Consider the following 16,304-nt stretch of genomic DNA (forward strand, 5'->3'; position numbering starts at 1 on the left):
TTATGCATCACATATCTGGAATAAACTTCCAGAAAATTGCAAAAGAGCTGAAACATTGCGTTTCTTTAAATCGAGACCAATACCACACCTGTTTAGAGCTGCATATGAACCATAATAAGTGGAACATTTACCAGTACATTTGATGTGCATTGCCTTGTTGCTGAATTGTGCCATACAAATAAGCTTGATTGATTTAGAAAATAACAATTACTTTTGTTATCGTAACTGACTCAAGCGAGAAAACGTTTTGTTTGTTTTAATGTCAAATAACTGAGCATATCTGTAATCATTTTAACAACAACAATATTAACATTTTATTTTAATCATCTTGAAAATGTGGTGATAGCATCTTCCCACCCAGCAGGGGGGCTGACAAAAAGCAGGTAGGATCGTTGTCAGTCAAATGCATCACAGACGGATTCCATGTCAGTCACTAAGACATAACGCCATCATTGTCGGATCCCTTCTGATTGCTGCCAGTGAGAATCTGTGTTTCTCAAACGTAACTGAGATGAAGAGGAGAACGGCTTGACAAGGGTCAAGAAAAGGATGGACAATAAGTGAGAAAGGGGGGAAAAAACGAGTGGAGACCTTCAAACACACTGTCTGCCCCTCCTTCCACCCTCAGAGCGTTTGAAGTTGGACAGGCTCAGTGTTTATTCCTGTGTTCAGGCGGAGCCAACCGGACCCGTCTTATCCAGCTACAAAGTACCAGGTGTATGCGGTGCGGAGAGACGCTGAACCAGCGCTCTGAGACTAACTGGGCTTTAATTTGCTTTAGACGACTCAGTCAAACAGTGGGAGGATTTGCCTTCCTGGTGAATCAACGTTAATCTCTAGAGCCCGAACGGGAGCTCATGTTAATTTCCCCACAGGCCTCAACCGGCGAGACGGAGCCGTAGCAAGGGAGCAACAATCAGGCGGACACCGCTTGTACAGCTGGTTGTTGCACTGTCACCTGTGGTGTTCGTGGGACGCCTCAGCTTCACACCAAACCTACTGGAGCCATCAGGATGATCTTTCTACAGTCAGAGGCACGTTGTCATAAATAATCTCATCCGGCGTAATCTGCCCACGCTGAACGAGCAACACAAACGAGGATCCTGCACCAATCAAGACGAGGTGTGTGTGCAGAGTAGCGAGCTGTCACATGTGGAAGCAGCACGGTGGAGCAGAGGGAGCGCCGAACCGAGGTGGAACAGGAAAGTATTCACACCCCTGCTTTCAAATTTTGTGAGATTAAAACTATAAATGTTACCAAAACTTCCAACAAAACAGGTTAAGAGTCCAACACAAAGGAGCATTTAATTATGAAGTGGAAGAAAAACAATTTGTGGTTTTCAAACTTTTTTTTTTTTAAACAAAAGAAGATCTGAAAAGTGTGGAGTGCACTTTGTTTGCATACATACAAGTACAATCCAGGGAAACCAACTGTGCTGGAAGACGGCAGTAGAGAATTTGAAAAACATTATTGCGATAATGTAGAGAAATATTGCAAATATTGACCGTGACAAACCCACAATTTCATCCCTATGGTAAATAGTAAATGGCCGGTACTTGTTTAGCGCTTTATCAGGTCCAGAGAGCTTCACGCTGCATTCAGTCATCAACTTATTCACACGCAAAGATACTTGATAGTAGTTTATGTCAGTTGTAGGGATAAACAACAGCAAAAGTTCACACAAGTGGCTAAATATACACCAATAAAAAGTGGAATTGTAAATCATGTAACCTAAAATACACAGACATTGCATCCAAGCAGTACTTTGCAACTGATATGCTGCACTATGATACAGTAAGATGAATTAGATGAGACTTATATTGAACTTTTTGGCCAATTTGAAAATTCAAAGCAAACTCTTCTCATCACCTGGACCATCATTCTCACTGTGAAGCAGGGTGGTGGCTGCATCATGATCTGGATTTTCTGCAACTGGGACCAGTAGGCTGGTCAGACTTGAGAGGAAGATGAACCTAGCTACCGGTAAATATGGAGAGATGCAACCCTGGGTGAAATTATGTTAGATGTTGCAAAAGACTGGTAACTGAGGCTGCAATTTACCACAACAAACAGAATTACATCATGGTAGATGGTAGATTTTCCAAGTAACTCACTAGACAGGTTAGACGTAAAGTTGTGGAAAATGTTGCTATGATATTTCAAGCTCAGAATTACAAGTTAAGCCCATCATCATCAGCAAACCAACATAGCCATCTACTTGAATAGCAAAATACAGAATAGCCAACAGGTCCATAGTTTATCAGGAGGACGTCCATGGATCCACTGCTCAGAAAAGGAAATCTGTTGACAGGATAACTATTGGTTGTGAAATTCAAAAAGCTATACTTTATGGAAGAGAGGCAAAAAGAAAGCCATTTTTGAAAGGAACCCTCAGGAAATACTGGAGCTTATGGAGTTTACCATAAGCCATGTAGGGGACCCGACAAACGCGATGAAGAAGCTGTTCTGGTCTGAGACTAACAATTAACTTTTCAGCCAACATGCCAAATGCTGTGTGCCAGAAAACTAACATTAAAAAAAAACATCACTCTGAGCACAGCATGCCTGCTGTTGAACATGGAGGTGGTAGCATTATGTGGTGAGGAACAAACTAACAGAGGAATGTTAGAGGCAGCAACTTGTGAATGACTATACATATTGTACATACAGCCAGAGCTACAATTTAATGGCTTAGATCAAAAGCATATTCATGTGTTAAAACGGCCTAGTCAAAGTCCAGTTCAATTGAGAATCTTTGTTCAATCTGACTTAAGTAGAGCTATTCTGCAAACAAGAATGGACAAGAATGTCAACCTCTGGTTGTGCAATCTAATAAACCTGAAGCTGAATCTGCAGCAAAAGTTACTACTACTACTACTGCTGCTACTATATCGCATTAAAAACCCAACAAATCACATATACAAATGAATGAGTACCTTTTCAAGGCACTGTGTCAGCACAGAGGAACTGAAGTAAATCTCATTTGAGCAGAAAAGCAGGAACTCCCTTCAGGAAAACCTCTGGAGGAGGTGTATTGAGAAATCTGTGAGGCCTTGCCAGATTTGAAGTTTCAAAGGGTCCTTGGTGTGTGGGCAGCATCTGTTTGAAGAGCTTTCATTTGTGTGTATTGAAGCACCAAATTGTGAATAGGAACTGGGTAAAAATAGATCCGGCAGACGAAGAACTGTTGTTGTGCGGGGATAATGTTAGGCTTTGTGGAGCCGCAAGCTGCTATTACTTGGAGTTAAGGCAAGTAGACGGGCTATTACACAGCAGAATACACCTATAAATACATAGAGAGGCTTATAAAAAAGGAAAAGGTTGCAAAGTGTCTTATAATACAATTTTTAATATCCAAAGAGCCAGAAAGGCTTCTCCTCAGCCACTGTGAAACCATATAGGCCGAAGAAAATGCACATTTTTAAAAACAAAGAACGGACAGTTTCCTGTTATAGTTTTGCAAACAGGAAGAACCAAAACCTCACCGGTATTAGAATATTCCAGTTCCCAACTTGTTTGCATCCTCCTACGCCATTTTTTTTTTCACATGCACTTAAGCATCTAAAGTACAGCTGGAATTGGTGTGAGTTGGTCCTTCAGAGCTCCACGCACAGGTTCACTCTTCACCACGAGCGTGGCGCCGCTTGGTGTTGACTTAACCCACAGGACAGCTGCACCGTGCCACTCAGCTCGCCTACACCCGTTAAAAATCTAAAGTGTGTCAATGGGGCAGGCTTAGTCCAGCGAGCGTGCCAGCCGTCTCCCTTTCCCACACACACATAAACACACACTGAGCCGACATGATCTGATAAACAGGCTACATGTGACGGGGATAATAAAGATCCTAACTGCATGTAGCTCCAGATGCCTCGCATTCGTGCTTTCCAAAACAAAGCTGTGTCTTTCTTCATCTGCGAACTACACGCATGTCAGGCTGCAGTTCTTGCATTGCTTGTATTATAAAGCTCCATTTGCATATAAAATACAGCTCACCGTGACCTCGTCAGAAATGTTGAGCTTGGAAACGCACGGCTCTGACTCATTCTAAATGCATGCTAAGTTGCATGGCATCCTCAACACCAAGCGGTAACTCAAACATATAAAATGGAGATGAATTGGCAAACAGAAAAACTTGCCCACGCCTGCAAACTTTGAAACTTGGGACGTGACATGCTTCGAGTTCTGAAAAAAAAAAAAAATGCAGACTTTACAAGGGAGTTTGTCAAAGGAGGAACTTGTAGATGAGTGGGGTGGGGGCTGGGGGAACCTGATGAGGGAGACATACATGCTTGCATAAACATGCACTGTGCTCACAGGCAGAGAGGTGTGAAGGTTTCTCAAACACTAGGTTGAGCCAGAGGCAGAGTGATCAGCCTTGGAGCCTGAAAAACTGGCTGGACAGAAGTGAAAGAGTGAACGAGAGAGAGAGAGAGAGAGAGAGAGAGAGGAGTCACACATGGAGGTTTTGCTGAACCAGGACTTGTTTTTGCCTCTTTTTTTAAAAAAACTTCCTTAACATCAAGGCCTCAGTGTGATGAGGAAGAGATTACTTTACCTGCGGAGGGAGACTCACCTCTGCAGGGCAGGCCTCCGTGTGAAACCTCCAGTGACACAGCACTGATTAATTCGCAGCTTTATCAAGCCACTCTGTGTCTCTGCACTTCTCTATAATAAACTGAAGTCAACTGGGCGGAGGTGAGCTCTACTGAAAACCAGAAGTTTCCACACCAACAGAGGTTTTAGCCAATTCACATGACATGTCATAAAAAAGTGACACCCCTGAATAGATGTTTTTCTTTTTCTTTTACAAATTAAATAGTATTGAATCTATTGTATTAGTTAAAAAATAGGAAAGGTCAGCTGACAAATCAGCTGCTGAATTGTTTATTTTCAGCTTGTTTTTTAATATAGTTCTTAAAGGGAGACACAGTTCTAAATCTTGGTCCTTCAAAAAAATGTGCATTCTGCATTTCCAACATCATTTATTAAAGCTATGTGGGGTTTTTATTTTTCTTCATTTAGCAGGTCAGTGAGGTTATCCCTCCTGAATTGCCTTCACTTTGTGATCGTCCTCCTCACCTTTGCCCCTAAGCCGTTTAGATAAGTCTGTTTTGTTTGAATGCCCCCGAGATAAAATGAAACAACTAAATAAAATCACAAGCGTCTGCGGTTGCTATTCTATCATCGTGATATGGAGGCAAACATGCCCCGGATCACAACAACTCTTGGCGGCATATATCTCGGGTCCTGTTATGACCTGGCGCTAACGTGTGTCACAAGTGGACAGCTTAATGGTAATAAAATCTGTCATGAGCGATTTACGAGCAAATAAACAGGCCATCACCAGGCCTGCTGATATTTCTCTAAAGTCAAATTTAGTCCTGTTTCTGTGGAGTAATTTACACAACTCTTGATAAACTTAGATATGCAGCATAAAACGAGTGACATTGGAGAAGTGGAGCAGACCGGAATGATTTATGACTTCACAGAGCTGTGATCGCCCACTCTAGTGGAACTGTGGGCTTAACTGGTGGAGCTCCTTTAAACTGCATCTTCATTTTGGCCATAATAACAAGAGAATGTTTGAAGGAGTCAAAGTGAGCCTTTAAAACCCAATAATGTTGTATCACCCGTCAAGCATGGTGGTGGTAGCATCATGCTGTGGGCTCAGGTAGACCATTTGAAATGTGTTCCAAACTCTGCGATACATTATATTAATGATCCCAAACATAAATGGAAGGTGGTTTTGGAACTGGTTAAGCAAGAGCCTTGAGGTCTTTTCAATGACCAACTCAAAATAACAACAACAACACACACCCATTAGTGGTTCTGGCAACATGCTAAGGATAACATCATGAGAAAAAGTTGTTTTTGTTGCTCTTTTTGTATACAAACATTGATAAGAATTCAGGCAGCCAATTCATTAAAACCTGTGGCTGTTCAGCTCCAGTACTCGAGGTTCAGTGTCCTGCCAGTTTTAGATACGTCTCTGCTAAAACACAGCCGATTCAAATGGTCCAAATTTCTCTTCAGCATGTCAATGTTCTGCAGAGGCCTGGTAATGAATCATCTTTTATTCAGGTGTGCTGAACCAATGAAAGAACTAAAAAATACAGAATATCTGCCCTTGGATTAGTAATTATACAGAAAATGGGCAGAGAGAAAAGGGAGGGAAAGACATGCTGCAAACGGCCCAAAGTTAGGGAATCGAACTCTAGGCGGCTGTGTCACGGACTGATGGCCTCCATGCAGTGAGCTCGTTCTGCCTCTACACCCAACATTGCTGTTTATAGAAGGCATTCATTTCTAGGGGGAAATTCAGAGAGAAAACCAGGTTTTTATGCAGTGTGGTAAATATCTGGTTTCAAATCTATGCATAAAAAAAATTTGGCAGTAATAACTGTTTTTAAGTGTAGCAAAAATAACCAAACCCACACTGGCTTTAATTTGGAAGAACAAAACCATCTGCAGTGCTCCCTGATGAAGTGATCACTAACACAGTGTAAACTTTGTGGCAACATCAGCATCAAGTTCTGTCACTGTGTCATCGTTTTGCAGCGGCAAGACCCCCTGATGGAGAGCCGTGTCTGTTGCGCTGCACAATGTCGCCGTCGTCTCTGCGGCTTCGCCCCCCCACCCTTCCGACAGAATAGTACTTCAGCCGACTTCAAGTCCAATGCATCATAATATTTACTTTAACCAGGCAGTAAACGCCTCACCCCTAATCTCCTTGCAGTTTGGGCTCTCCATCAGTCTGACAAGCCACACCAACGCAAACACGCTGAACGAGCCGCTCTTAAATGGAATGCTGTTAACTTAACGAATGGCTGCAGATTTTCTTTGCCTCTCAATTTAGAGATCTTCCCTTCAATTTGTTACGACACTGGAGACATTTTCAAACAAAAACGCTTAGCCAATTTGGGTTTTAATAGCTTTTAAAATAAATCAAACCACACAATCCCAAAACTGGCTTCCAACTCGGCCGTGAGGTGAGGGGGCCATTTCAGTTTTATTTTGACATCTGGACAAACTTAGATAAGTTAAAATTTATAATAGCCAGAAATATCTGGAGTGGGACGAAACAGAGATGCTTCCAATCACAATTTGCAATCGATAATAATGATAATTTCTCAAAATCAAAAACAGGAATTTCAAAACTTTCTTCTGAAATCCACTTAAAGCACCTCGGGAGTCATTATGTGGTCAGTGCTACTGTTGGCAGCTCCAAAACCAAAACGATCAGAGCTGGACGAAAGCGAAGTTGTTGGGGCGTCATGTGGCTCGGTGGTAGCCTGAAAGTCTTTCCCTGGTCTCTCTGCCCTACTTCCTGTCCAGCTACTAATGAATAAAGGCCACTTAAGCCAAAAACAACAACTAAAAAAAAAAAAAAAAAATTTAAAAAGCCAAGTTGTGATGTGGAATCTGAAAATATAAATCAATGTAAAAGAAATGTTTGTTTTTTTTTGAGAGAAATAAAATTAAAACATGAAGAAATTCTAGACAATGAAGCCGCAATAATAGCATGAAGAGATATTTTCCTAATGTCTCTTCATGACATGCTCAGATTCATGAGCATGTCCCATGAATCTGAGACATGCTCAGATTCATGTCTGATCTTTATACTGACTGATTTAATATATTTATTTACTAGTATGAGTGAGTCTGTTCATCGTGGGGCTTTTTCCAAGCGACAGCTGCAAGGCCGACAGAGTGGGCCCGCTCCGGCACAGCAGCCAACCACGCAAGGTCAACCTTGTTTACGTTTTCTTACCCAGATCCATCTGAATTGCTAACAACCCGGCCCACGAGCTGCAAAAAAAAAAAAAGAGAGGATCCCCTCATTAATATTCATTAGTAATTACCAAGACTGAAGAAAATAAATATCAGCCTGAGCATAACCGGTGGGCAGCGCGCTGCAGGATAAATGGTTTCAAATCCGTTATGTTGGCTGATAAAAAAAAATAAATAAAAAAAATAAAAAAACAGCACTGAAATGTTTCCCTGTTTTAGCCTTGAGCCGAGGAGCTGCAGAGGAGTCTGTGCCTCACATCTCAAAATGGCTGGTGTCATGTCCACGATGCTACTCTGTCCAAATGCAAACCGGCTCTGCTCCTCTTCCATCAACAAGGCCCCCTTTAAGAGTCTGCTGACACTGAATAATTGGCTTTGTGTGGTTCATAATGGCAATGTGAGCAATCTGGTCATATTGGTGCAACTCTAATTTTTTTCTTGACACGTCAAATGTCTTCCCAGTCATGTGTGTGCCAAAACCAACACAATGACCCAAATGTCTATGTTGTATCTTTATCCAGCAGTAATGCAGCACATTTGTTTTTGTGGGTTAATTGTACATACATACTGATTTAAGGCACATGCACTAGCTTTGTCCAATTATTCTTGATTTTGAACATTCTTTGCATACATGGCCAGAAAAATATTGTATCATTGTTGCCTTGTAGCAAGAAGGTCTAGAGTTCGAATCCCAGTCTGGTGTCTTTCTGCATGGAATTGGCATCTTTTGCCCATTTAATGTGTGGATTCTTTCTGGGTACTCCAGCTTCCTTCAACAACCAAAAACTAAACTGTTAGTGGTTAAGTCATCTCTCTAAATTGACCTTAGGTATATGAGTGTGCACATGGTTGTTTGTCCTGTGTCTATGTTGTCAAATGATGGACTGGCAATCTGACCGCTGGAAATAGGCACCATCTCTCCCACAACCCCGTGAGGATAATCAGGTATAGACAGTAGACAGATAAAATTAGCAGATTCACAAAATAAGAGGGTTTTAGTGGATTTTGACACAGAAAAATAAGATGTTTGTTCCAGTATGGTCGATGCTTTTACAAAATATCAGGGAAAATTATTAAATATGAAATAAAAATGTACTCTGGATCAAGGAAATTGCCTTATCAGTCCAAACAAAAGCTAATATAAGTTACACTGACCATACAATTACAAAGTTAAAAAGGCACAAGCATCAGTCATGTGCGTAAAACTGCTATATATATTTTTTTTTGATTGATTACTCAGATGTCTCTGTCTTTCAGTGTGACACAAGGATTCTTGAATCGAAGCAAACAGTCCATGTAAATCCGATTCACAACCGTTGGACTTATTCCATCCTGTCCCGTTGCAACCAGAAACTTGAATGTATTTCATTCAAATTGTATTTGATAGAGCAATGCAAAGTAGTGTGAAATGGAGGGGAAATCATATGCGGTTCTCAATTTTTATTCCCACATATAAACTCCAAGAAGTGTTTCATGCATTTGCATTCAGTAGAACCATCGTTTGCTTTAGTTACAGCTCCAAGTCTTTTGTCCAGTCAGGTCTTTATCAGCTTTGCAACGTTAGATAAATTTCTTTCTCCATTCTTCTTTTAAATTAGCTCAACCTTATTTGACAGAGAGAATCTGTAAAACGTAAATTTTTCAACTCTCGACAGAGATTCTCAATTGGATTAAGGTTTGGCCTTTAACTGGGCCATTCTAACACAAGAACACACTTTGATCTAAAGCATTTTATTGTAGCTCTCAATGAATGTTTGGGGATGTTGTCCTGTTGGAGGGAAAACATCTGCTCCATTCAGAACTTTTATTATTTCTCTATTCTTTCTCATATCAACTCTGAACTCTGCTGAAGAAAACTAGTGGAGTTGAGGTGTTCATGGTGAGAGGTATTTAACCCAGAAAGTTACATTTTGGTGGCCAGAGTACCTACTAACACGTCTGCTGGGACTCATCCTCTGTACTGCTTGGGGTACTTTTAATACGCCCTTTCTTTACCGATGATTTTCTTCTTGCTGCTCAACTTGTCCTTTCAACAGATTCTCCCACCTAAGCTGTGGGTCTTCGCTGCTCTTTCAGACTCTCTGATTAATGCTCTCTTTTCCTGGCCTGTGAGTGTAGGTGGAGCGTGGAATATTATTTTATAATCTAACCCTGCTTTAAACTTCTCCACAACTTTCTCCACTACCTGTCTGCTGTGTTCCTTGATCTTTATGATGCTGGTTGTTTCTTGAAATACCTGAACAACAGCCAAAGTTCGTAGTTTAGTCATTATTTATTCACCTCTTCAATTCACACAATTATTCCAATAGTATTAAACCCGTAAACTCTGGGTGGAGGTTTAACACTCCTTAGATTATCATAATGTAGCCTCGCAGACATCCCTCTGGGTCCTTTTTATGCACAACAAAGAGAAAAAAAAAGATCCTCTTACTTTAGAGGGAGAAAATGAGAAGGATGATTCAAAAGAACCAAAACAAAAATGAACAAAAAAAGGTTAAACCAATGCAGCACTCATCTCCATCTCTTGTTCCAGCTGGGCTCTGAGCAGAAACTGAAGTGTAAACAGTCACGGACACCCAGACAGATGCTGCAAACAGACACGAGCGCACCCAGCGAAAGGCTGCACCGCCGATCCCCGCTGACATAAAAGGCGAGGAGTCAGAAAACAGAACCAGTGCAAACACAGCCCACAACCACGCAACAGCCGCATGTCTCCTGCAGAGCGTGCAGACACGTGGAAAACCCAAAACACCACATCACAGAACACGGATGCATGGGACTGCACCCTTGGCGTTTGATGCAGCGACATTTGCAGGTTTGACTGTTACCGAGTCAGGCAGACGACCCAGCAGTCCGGCGCTGCCCTCAGCCAACGCGAACGCAGAGGGGATCAGGTTGTGCTGGCCTTTTGCTTTCTGCACCGCAATGTAGACTACATCATCTCACCTGACAGCACAGTGGCTGCAAAGCAAACACAAGTCGCATGCGAGAGACAGACGCGGAAACTCCCTCCCAACGCCCATGCAGAGATGAGAAGACAACCTGGTCGTCAAGGAAACCCTCCACCAAGGTGTTACGTGAAGACCACGGAGGGGTCAAACGCTCATCTGAGCTGCTTTTCATCAGCTAAGGGTTAAGGGGGCATGGGGCCGATGATGGTGATGATTGAGAGGGTGAGGAAGGAGAGAGGAGGAGGGCTAGGAAAAGCTCCTCCTCATGCCTCGGAGAAAGGGAGCAACAAAAAAATAATGTGAGGAGGAGTGAGACTTTTGGTGTTTTCTGTACAGTCACTAGATCAAAAAGTCATATGTGTGCAATAAGCATGCACATAAACGACACGCTGCGCAGCAAAGACGTGAAGGAGGGCAGATGAGAAATAAACCACGAAGCAGGCTTAATAGATCTACGGATTACTGCTGACTGACATTCAACACATTTTAAGTGTCACAATTTCAGAGGTTTCAGCACTCACATTTTCATAGTCCTTTTTTTAGACAATTACAGGATGGTTACTGTGGATTTGTGGCAGATATTTCAGCAGTGGTTAAATGTTTGAATGTGGAAACTGCAAAAACCAACGACTGTCGGGAAATGTGGCAAAGGTCGGCTTTGACTCGAGAGAGAGAGAAGGAGGGATCGAGGGAGGGATGGATGGATAAACCAAAGAACAGATGGATGAATGGATGGATGGATAAGCAGCTGGATGAGTAGATACACAACATTTAGACACTGAGAAAATAAAAAAATTTAAAAAAAACACTAGAATTAAAAAGATTTTCCTCACTCTACTTTATATTCCCATCATCATCCAGACCTGGAAGTGACCTGGATCAAATTCCAAACTTTTCCAGACTGTGTAGGAAGCTTGTAACAAGTCCTGCACTGTCCCCAACCAAGAGCTGCGTAACAAATAATAAAAGGACATCTGTACTGTAACTCATTTTATGCTGAAGTCTTCAGTGACAAGTGACCACAAGCAAGATTTAAAGGTTGGAAAACTTCTGGAGAAGAGTCAGTTTAAAATAGACATGATGCTAATTAGCCATAAATGAGCCTGTTTTATCAAGTCTGTTCTTGCTGTCACGTTATTAGTCATTTCCAGCAGTTCCTGACTCTCCTCCTTTTGAGGAATAAACACAGAACCAGCCCTAGGTGTAAGCAAACTTTACAAGCAATCTGAAATTGACAGATATTAAAGAAAATTATTGATGGCTTTAAAATTAACAGTCATAAGTTAAAGGTGGCTCAAAAATCTCAGAGGAGTTGAAATGTTGATCATTAAAGATAAGGATCATATCCCTGACTCCAGCATCTCTCTAACCATTCAGCCAGACATAGATTTAAAGAGGAGCAGCACAAGCAAATGAGCTGGATTAGCAGTGCTTGTCAACTGAAGGAGTCATCCAGGACATGGATATTGAGCTGTTAGCACGTCACTGTCACAACAGTCTGTGTGACAGCGGGCCACCAGGCTTTACTTGTGCCCCCACCAGGCTTAGCATTGCTAATTTATTTTAGTTATTTTTAATGATAGCCTTTTTAAAAGAAACTTTACAGTTGGTGTTTAAGTATTAATGCTCCAGTCTTCCAACAATGCATAACTATCAAGTTATATTTCCAAATTTCCTGTCAACTACAAACATGTTTCACCTCAAAAACATGGCGGGCAGCTGGATGACTGCCTTCGTGCCCCAAGCACCCAGCTTGGTAAGTTTTCTGGGGGAAACCTTGGTCAGCAACAGTGTCTTCAGTCAGAGGCTTCTTCAGATTTGTATCAACACTAACTGCTACTGGAGATCCTTCGTGCCCCGCGGCCTCACCGTCCACAATGACTCTGAAGATTCTTGGATGATATTATCTATAATGCATTTTGTTTCACCTGGGGATAAAATCTTTGAAATAAAAAAAATTCTGCTGCTTGTGTCTGAGCAGAGAAACATGTTATGTCATAACGGCTTGTCAGTGTACGGTAGCACTTCTTCTGTGGTGTCTTGTAATCACAAAGAGAACTGCTGAACTAAGTCAGATGCTGACAAGATGTAAGTAAGATACAAACTTAAGAAACGTCACATAACAATGTGAACTGATAGGTTTTCTTGTCTTGTAGTGATGTGTAAGTTTAAAAAAAAAACACCCAATATACCTAGTTTATTTAGTGTGATCTAAGTAGCAAATGAATATTTCACCTTCTAATTAAGATTGTGCAATGTTAAAGGTACTGTGATGATTGAGACATTATGGGATTCTGAAACCCTGGATAATTTTCATTTAAAATGACAAATTTTTCTGTGGTTCTTTTAGCTTTTATGAGAAGTGGCATAATTAGTACTTGTGTATGCCAAAGGGAAATAGCAAGAAAAGGTAAAAGTATCAATGAATATGTTTAAAAAGATGTTCGCTTGTATTTTGTACAGCTACTGCAAAACATTTGGGAAGACACTGCTTGGATTTCAAGAAATTTAGGCAACAATTGAAGGCAGACCGGAATATCCAGATTTCATAATCAAAGCTCTTCTACTTTCATTCTGAACGTGAGAAAGCACACAGTCTGGCCAATATGCATCATCATGACTTTCAAATCCAAACAAGGCTTCATGCAAAACATCAGCATCCCCCACATCAGCCAAAAGTCAGCATTAGGCACACCCTACACCATAATAGTCATTCTACTCAACACCAGAAGGAAGAAGAGAACCCCACTGGTCAGCAGTCAGACCGAAAGTTCATTCAAATACATTCAAGCTCGGTCAATGGGGTCGAACTCCAGCACAAACACAAAAGTTGAACCAAGTCAAAATAAATGTCAAAAATCAACTGTCCTTCATGATGTTTACAAATTGTGCTTCTTCATGTCAATGACCTAAATACACCTAAAGCATAAATGTTTTTCAGTGTAATTTGGTAGGGGGGGGGGGGGGGGGGGAAGTACATAACTGGATAATATCTTTATTTTGTTGTTGAGTTGTGCTGGAGTGGCTGGTGAGCTTTAATTCCAACATGAAATCTGCTTAGGGTTTCATACCACCTTGGAGCAGCTCTGCATAAACAACAGAAATGACCAACAAAGACGTGCAGCAGCTCGATAAAACACGCCGAAGAGCCGAGGGGGGAGTCGTAAGTCACGAGAGTCTCTGTGCAGGAGCAGCGGCATGCAGCCCCGTGCAGCCCCGAGGCTCGAGCAGCTGTGTCCGGGCTGCATCACAGGGAGACACTGGGCGCTTTGTTCCTCCCAGGGCAAGGCAGTTCGGCGGGGGAGCGGGGTTCAACCCGAGTCTGTGTGCGGTTGGACTTCCTCAGTGTATGAACGGCCTGCAGCCTCTTTGGGCACAGGTCTTCCCTCTGTCCGTCCTGAGACAGTCGGCCTCAGAGAGCAGCGGGACAGGGTGGCACAGCCAACCAGGATGAGTGGAAAATTTGAACTGCGCCGAGGCAAAGCTGTCCGAGGCAGCCCCCCCGCCCGTCGCACAGACGGTCCAAAGCACGTCTCACTTTCGCTTCTTCTCCTGTCGTAATTAAAGCGTGAAAAATAACAACAAAAGCAGCAGTCGTGTTGTCTCAAGGAGCCCCGCAGACAACAAAATGCGAAGCTCCGTGTGCGAGGACGAAGGAGAGCGCCGGATAATCACGGCTCACTCAGGAAACAGCGAGAAATCACCCACAACGTGGCTCTGACCGGGGTATAAACTGCACCTTTGGGAGACTATTGGAAAGTAACTCACGTTTGTACTTACTCAGAGGAACCGGTGTGCCTCGGTCCACTGGAGGAACAACCAGACAGCCGGGTCGTACGGGCTTCCGGGGCTGTGTGCCGGGGTGAGAGCGGAGCTATGGAGACTGGGAAGCTGAGAGCTGAGAGGACTGAACGTAAACTGTGGCCTGCGTCATTTCACCAGGATGCCACTAATGCGCGGCGCGCAGCAATGCAGCCATCTTACCCCACCGACTCACCAATCACTGCTGGAGCAGAGCTGCTCAGAGCTCCTGGAGTCGGCAGTGACTGGGCTGAGGATTGGATCACATCTCTTTCAAACACGAGGGATCCATGACTCCCTTTCCTTTCCAGTCGCGTTGGTCAAATTAAATAATTCAAATAGTGGCAGGAATTAACTGAATATAAAGGAAACTGTAATGCGTGCAGTTTTTGAGGGTAGGGGTTTAAGACTAGCACATTTTTCATGAAGGTTTATTGGTAAACATAAGTAGAACAAAACTTGCAACCTGTTGAAAAAAAATTAATAAAATTGTCTCAATAGAGTATGGAGGCCAAAAGTGCCACAACTCAGTGATTCATAAACTGTTAAAGCAGTAATATGTAACTTTTATTTTAAAAAATATATGTTTTTACACATTTGTTGAAATTGTCACTATGTCCTGATAGTATAATAATATGAGAAAAATAATAATAATAATAATAAAACAAAAAATCAGAAATAAACAAGCTCCTCTGCCTTCTCCTTGTGGTCCGACTGCCACCTGCAGAAATACACTGGTCAAAAACAACTAATCAGGGCCAGGATGAATTTCCTTGGCACTGTCAAGGCCTCCCCCACAGGACATTCACGCTCAAGACTAACATATTGCTGCTACTGTGCAGCAATACGTTGCTGAGGAGAAACAACCTAATATAACGGGATAACTGCTTATCCAGCATCATCGGTGGCCATGCTTACTAGCCTGCGCTTCATGGCAGGCTCTGCTGTGGGGTAGGAGCTAGCGCTTAGCAGAGAGCAGGGGGAGAGTGTGAGCAGTACGTGGACAAATATGGTTGATAATTTAATTAATAAAATATTTAATTTGAAAAACATCACAAAAACCTTTTCATGCCCCTCCAAAACACACAAAATAATGAAGTAAATTGTGACTTTTTGGTAGTAAGATACATATTTCTTTGAATTTATTACATCATTTATTAACTATATATTTTTATTCCCAATTTGAACAAATTAACAATTCATGAACAATTCAATAACTCAGGTATGAAAATGACTAATGACACAATAATTTTATTTCATTTTTCTAATAAAATAAACATTTTAATTAAATAATTTTTCAAGTTATCTAAAGTAACACATTAAAGTAGCAATTACATTATCATTTATTCATTGCACTTTTGGTCCTCTGTGCAACAGAGTTGTGTGAAATAATTAAAACTTTGATTAGATTTCGTTTTTTTGTTGTCATAGATTTTACTGATTACATTTTTAATTCATGACATTCAGTTAATTCGCTGTTTTCATTCCCAGTTTTGACTAATTAATACATTAATGATATCATTCAGTATTTATAATTGAACTGTGCTCCATACAAAATCCCTATACCAGCTGATTAATTTCATTTGAATCAACGTTTCTGTTTTTAAAGAAACTAATGATTGATTTGTCTTTAAAAGAATCTACATTGATAGTAAAAGGCAGCTGGAGTTCACAAAATAGCCTTTAAAAAAGTGCAAAGAAAAAAAAACCAAAACTCTGTTTATTCTGCTTCTGCATTTGAGTTGATGACGTCACCGAAA

General features: G+C 41.6%; 1 protein-coding gene across 2 annotated transcripts in view; it reads right to left on the bottom strand.

The window, feature by feature from the left end:
- LOC116725414 (uncharacterized protein C1orf21 homolog) overlaps window positions 1-14,750 on the bottom strand; it is a 33,455-nt gene extending 18,705 nt beyond the window's left edge. Inside the window, exon 1 of one of the 2 annotated variants that reach the window (XM_032571446.1) lies at window positions 14,512-14,750. The gene's annotated coding sequence lies outside the window, so the exon portion shown is untranslated. The remainder of the gene's footprint in view (window positions 1-14,511) is intronic. The other variant, XM_032571445.1, reaches the window with a different exon arrangement.
- Between the last annotated feature and the right edge of the window lie 1,554 nt (window positions 14,751-16,304).

Source organism: Xiphophorus hellerii, chromosome 9 (genome assembly GCF_003331165.1).
Source record: "Xiphophorus hellerii strain 12219 chromosome 9, Xiphophorus_hellerii-4.1, whole genome shotgun sequence".
Classification (NCBI taxonomy): domain Eukaryota; kingdom Metazoa; phylum Chordata; class Actinopteri; order Cyprinodontiformes; family Poeciliidae; genus Xiphophorus; species Xiphophorus hellerii.